We start from the raw sequence: 6,184 nt of genomic DNA, 5'->3' as shown, positions 1-6,184 counted from the left end.
CATTCTCTTTACTTAACAAAATAATTAAAAAAACAAAATGTCAAACTTGGTTTGGTGAGTGAACTTTGCAAGTTGAGAGAGTTTGTTAAAGGAAAAACAAAAAACAAAAAATGAACTTTTCTACTTTAGTTGATTGAATGAATGACTACAAGGGATGCTACTGTTTTAAGGTTACAAACATATCGAATTCAGTAGCAACAACATAGTGAAGATAGTGAGCTAATTCTTACAAACTAAAGTGACATTAAAACGACATCACTTTGGCAAACTATCAAACAAACCCTTATAGAGTGATATTTGACATTCTAATCCACATGCACACTCAAACTAACCTTGGGATGAGTCTCAAACAGATCCTTATATCTTGATTTTTGACATTTTGATCCACATGCCCACTCAAACTGAACTTCTCCAATTTCATAGTTCTAGTTAAAATAACAATCGTCTGTAGAAAAGAGAAACCAATGCAAGAACAAACCAATTTAGCAGGTCCTCAAAGAAGCACCCAATTGGGGCAACATCCCATCTAGGCAATATTGATAAACCAAGTCCTCAAAGAGAAAATGCCCAACTTGGTTATATAATCAAATCATAGTATTGCACTTAACAAAGCAATGTAGACCCTCAGAGAAATAATCAACTCAGTTGTTTGATCAGTGGAGGATTTTCTACACTGAAGATGTAAAACCAGTTGTATGAAGTTGATGTATCTTCACAAAGAAAGAACAACATGGCTCATCTGCAAGTGCCGCAATGATACAGAAAAGAACACCCCAAACTTCAATTTTAGCAAATAACAAAAAAAAAAGACAAAAAAAAAAAAAAAAAAAAAATGCAACAGACATTGCAGCTTAAAGTCACAGAAGGTAGCAAACATTGCAGCTTAAAGTCATAAAAGGTAGCAAACATTGTAGCTTAAAGTCACAAAAGGCATTGAACAACATTGAGTTTCTCCTTCAATTCTTGTAGAGAGTGCCTTTGTTAATATATCAGCAATTTGTAACTCTGTAGGCACATATTGAACCAAAAGATGCTTAGCCAAGACTTGATCTCTTATGTAGTGACCATCAATCTCAATGTGCTTAGGCATGAAATACAGGATTTGCAGCCAAGGCCCCTGCACTAAGATTGTCACACCATATGACTAGTGCTTGAGAAAAAAGTAAGCCTAATTCTGAAAAATATTCTTCAACCATGCAACTTTAGTTGCTGTATGAGTTGGGGCCCTATATTCAGCATCGGTAGAGAACAAAGTAACTACCTTTTGCTTCCTAGAGCTCCATTGAATCAAATTGAGACCCAAGAAAATACAATACCCACTAGTTGATCTTCTATCATCAAGATTGTTGCCCCAATCCGCATCAACATAACATTCAATATTCAAGGAAGCTGCTGGTCTAAACTGAAGGCCATGATTTCAAGTGCCTTTGAGATATCGATAGACCCTTTTGCATGCTTGCCATTGTATTTCAGTAGGAGTTAGCAAGCATTGACTTAATTTATTGACAATAAAATTGATATTAGGTCTGGTAAGTGTGAGATATTGCAATGCCCCCATTGTGCTTCTATACAAAGTTAGATTCTTAAAGCATTCACTATCCCTCGAGAACAACTTGGTACCTATTGCCAGTGGTGTGGGACAATGGTGTGCATCTGCCATTCTTGTTTTCACTAGCAGGTCAAGAATGTATTTAGTTTGTTTGAGATGCATTGCCTTATCAGTTTTGGTAGCCTTTATACCAAGAAAGTAGTGCACTGATCCAAGTGTTTTAGGGGAAAATTGAGCGTTAAGATCTTGGATCAAAGTATGAATAAAAGTTTTGTTGCCTCCAGTTATCAAGATATCATCTGCATAGATGAGAAGATAGGTCTTTTGATCACCTTCTTGGAAAATAATCAAGCTGGAATCTGCCACTGAGTTTCAAAATCCTTTACTTAGTAAAGCTTGCTTTAACTTGTCAAACCAAGCCTTAGGTGCTTGTTTAAGACCATACAAGGCTTTTTTCTAATTTACATACAAAACCAGGATACTCAGGATACTTAAAACCTTTAGTTGCCCCATGAATACAGTTTCATTGAGAGTACCATTCAGAAAAACATTGTTGACGTCTATTTGCTCGATATCCCACCCATTTGTCATAGCCAAAGTAATAACTATCCTGATGGTGGAAGGTTTAATAACGAGGTTGAATGTTTCAAAATAATCAAGCCTTAGGATTTGCTGAAACCCTTTTGCAACCAACCTAACTTTGTACTTTCGTAGAGATCCATCTTGGTTGTACTTAATTCTAAATAGCCATTTTTTTCCTACAATATTCATATCACCAGTAGGAGGCACTAAGGGCCGGGTATTATTTTTAAGTAAAGTTATGAACTCATTCTTCATTGCTTCTTGCCATTCAGGAGTTTGCAATGCTTCCTTAATAGAACATGGTTCAAGAACAACAGCAGAGGCAGAGGAAGAGATTAGGCCAGCTTTTGGTTGAGGGAGACACTTGGATTTGGTTCGTGTTATCATTGGATGGGTATTATGACTGACTGATGGAACTTTAAGGACAACAATAGATTTAATTGATCAGATACATTTTTAGGATGGCATTGGGATGTAAAGTGATTATTTGTGGAAGTGTGAGTAGGTAGAGTTGAGTAGGAAGTAAGATCCACAACTAAAGGACTGGTGGAACAAGAATTTGATGATGTAGGTAATTGTGAATGTGATTGGGAGGTAAAATCTACAACTAAAGGACAAGTTTGGAATGAATTTGATGATATAGATTGTGAGGAGTCTAAGGTTGAACAAGGAGAGGAGCCTGTTTTGAGTAAGGGCTGTAAAGAAGGTGATTGTGAAGCAATAGATGCATATGAGGTGGGAGAAGAGGATTTTAGTACTGAAGTTAAATCATTCTAACCATTTGCCGTGCAGGGATTGGAAGAATCACAAGATACAACCGCAGGTGGAGATCCATCAGTAGGAGTTGTATTAGAAGAATTTGGGGTTTTAACAGACTCAAAAGGAAAACTAATTATAGGAGTGGTAGAATTGAACTCTACTGAAGGATTGTAATCAGAATTTGATAGACTAAACTTATGAGCAAAAGGAAATTCCAACTCATTGAACTTAACACTTGGTGTAATGTAAATTTTACCAGTAGAGCTTAAACATTTGTACCCTTTATGGATCAAGCTATATCCTAAAAATACACATTTTTCTGAATGAAAATTGAACTTGTGATGATGATAATCTCTTAAGTAAGGATAGCAAGTATAACAAAAAACTTTCAAAATAGAATAAAGAGGAGAATTATGAAACAAGACTTGATAAGGAGAGATAAAATTTAGAACAGAAGAAGTCATTCTGTTGATTAAAAACACTATTGTATCAAATGTATTCCACCAAAATTGCAAAGGCATAGAAGCATATGCAAGTAAAGTTAGGCCAGTTTCCACTACATGTCTATGCTTCCTCTCACTCCTACAATTTTGTTGATGCACATAGGTACATGAGTGTCTAAATTGAATTCCACAACTGGTTAGGTATGAAATAAGTCCTTTATATTCTCCTCCTTGATCAGAGTGCAAACACTTAAGTTTGGTGTTGAATTGTCTCTCAACTAAGTGGTGAAATCTAATAAAAACATACCTAACTTCACTCTTAGTTCTTAAGGGAAAAATCCAAGTAAATCTACTAAAATCATTTAGGGTGCGCTTGGTTCATTATTTGGATACTTTTTAGAATAATATTTTGAAAAAAAGTAAAATTGGGTGGTTATTACGAGGTAGGATTAAAAAATTAACAAAAACACCCTATAGGTTTGTTAATTTACTAAACACCCCTGTAATAAAACATTGAAAATTAACAAAAACACCCATACCCACCCATTAAATACCGGCAGCCAGCCACCACCGTCGAAGGGTGGTTGGAGTCATCGTATCGGCACACGATCGACTGGATCTAGCCAGTCGTGTGCCGATATGGCCTTTTCCAACCACATCCACCATGGATCGGGCCAGAAAGGTCAGGTCTAGCCACGTTTGGTCATCGTTGATGACTAGCTACGGCCAGATATTTGGCCATAGATCTGACATTTTCCAGCTAGATCCACGATGGATTTGCCTGGAAAAGGCTAGATCGATGTACTATTGGCCAGATCCAGCAGATAGTGCGCCATTATACTAGATTCCGACCACCTCCAGCGGTGGTAGCCAGAATCTGGCAAATGTGGGTTGGTAAAGGTGTTTTTGTCAATTTCTAAACTTTTTTTGGGGGTGTTTAGTTAAATTAACAAACCTATGGGGTTTACAATTAATTACACAAAATAGAATAGTATTTTCAGAGTAGGGAAACAAATGTGTATTTTGGATGGGATAAGAATAGGATAGGGTAAAAATTGTGAAACAAAAGCACCCCTATAATTGAACATAGTATCTGAATCCTTCAAAGGACATTATACGGGTTGGTCCCCAAACATCACTATAAAGAAGTTCTAAAGGAGAAGTGGCTCTTGAGTGAGAAATAGGAAAATTATTCCTATGCATTTTACCTAGATGACATGCATCACAAAAAGGCAATGTAAAAGATGTACTAGAGTTCTTAAAAGATGAGGTTGATTTAGGGAGTTGAGCCATGATTTTGTGAAAAACCTCAACATGAGCATGACCAAATCTTTTGTAACAAACAAAGGCAGTGTCACTAATTTTACTAGATTCAGATACTAGGACAGTAGATTGTGAAAATTGAAGGTTGTGGACAGGAAAGAACAAATTCATAGGATGTATATGCATATAATGGAACAGTATTAGGAATGGAATGCAAAGGCAACATATTATAGTGCTCCAAAGTGAAAGTAGAATGCAATGCATCAGTGTTTAAATTTGCATGCATTTGATTAGAGAAAGGCAAATTGTGGTCATGCAACTGAGAGTGTAATGCATCTGTTTGTGAACTATCATGTACTGAAGCAGAGTGATGCAAATTATTAGCATGCAATGGAGCAACATGTAAAGTATTAGTATTATCAGAAAAGTGCAGATTGTTGCCATGTCGTTGAGAATGCAGTGCATCTGTTTGGGAATTGTTATACGTTGTATCAGAATGATCCAAATTATTTGCATGCAATGGAGCAACATGTAAAGTATTAAAATCAGTACATAAGGCAGTAGAGTGCAAGGGAATAGAATTGAACTGAATTGCATTTTTATTATTTAGTAAAGATATACAATGATGAGGTATAGAATCAGCTACATTAGACTCATCTTTATTCTTAATACATGTAATGGAAGTAGACTGACCAAGACTAACTTTTGGCTTGACATAGATGGAAGATTTAGTAATGTTTCTGCTCTCGGGAGGAATTTTAATGGAATCTAAACTATCTAATGGACTTTGTGCAGTAGTGGACTTATTAGATCTGATCTGAGTAGGAGACTTGGAGTAGGCTAAAGAGGTATTAACTGATGAAGATTGTGAAGGTAGGGCAGATGAAAAATTCAATTGATACAACCCAACTTTAAGATCTTCCTGTAGTAGCACTTGGTTGGTAACCTTGTCCTTAACCACACAACATTCAGTAGAAAATTCAACCACAACATTATCATCCTTGGTAAATTTAGAAATACTAAGTAAATTTATAGTAATGCAAGGAACACCCAACACAATTTTCAAATATAAGGATTTAGATTGCAATTTACTAGGTAAAAGGGAAAAGCCAACATGAGAAATGTTAAAGAACTCAACATTGCCAACCTAAAGCTGTTTTATTCCATCATAATTCCTACTTGCACTTAATTGGTTCAAGTTAGAGGTGACGTGATCTGTTGCTCCAGAATCCATATACCAGGCTGGATCTTAGATTGGAGTTGATGTGATATGAGTGGGAATGGCAGGAGATATGGTGTTTGTCAGGGAATGAGGAACATCAAGATAAGCTTGATTGGGAATTGAGGTATGTGTTTCTGACTAGGTAAGTTATAAGCTGTTCAAGTGTGTGTTTGCTGGTTAGGTAAGTTGTATGATGAGGTATGTGTTTACTGGTTGGGTAAGTTGTAAGTTGAGGATGCGCAGATAAGGGCTGGTGCAGGCTGTTGTTGTTAGGTAAAATGTGAAGCAGATTGCTGTTGTTGTTGATAACCACAGTTAGTTTCATAATGTTGATTTCCATTGTATGGTAGGTTAGGAGCATAGGTA

The sequence above is a fragment of the Pistacia vera genome, unplaced genomic scaffold (genome assembly GCF_008641045.1).
Source record: "Pistacia vera cultivar Batoury unplaced genomic scaffold, PisVer_v2 Contig408, whole genome shotgun sequence".
Lineage (NCBI taxonomy): Eukaryota > Viridiplantae > Streptophyta > Magnoliopsida > Sapindales > Anacardiaceae > Pistacia > Pistacia vera.
The sequence above is the reverse complement of the archived record's forward strand: the minus strand, read 5'-3'. Positions refer to the sequence as shown.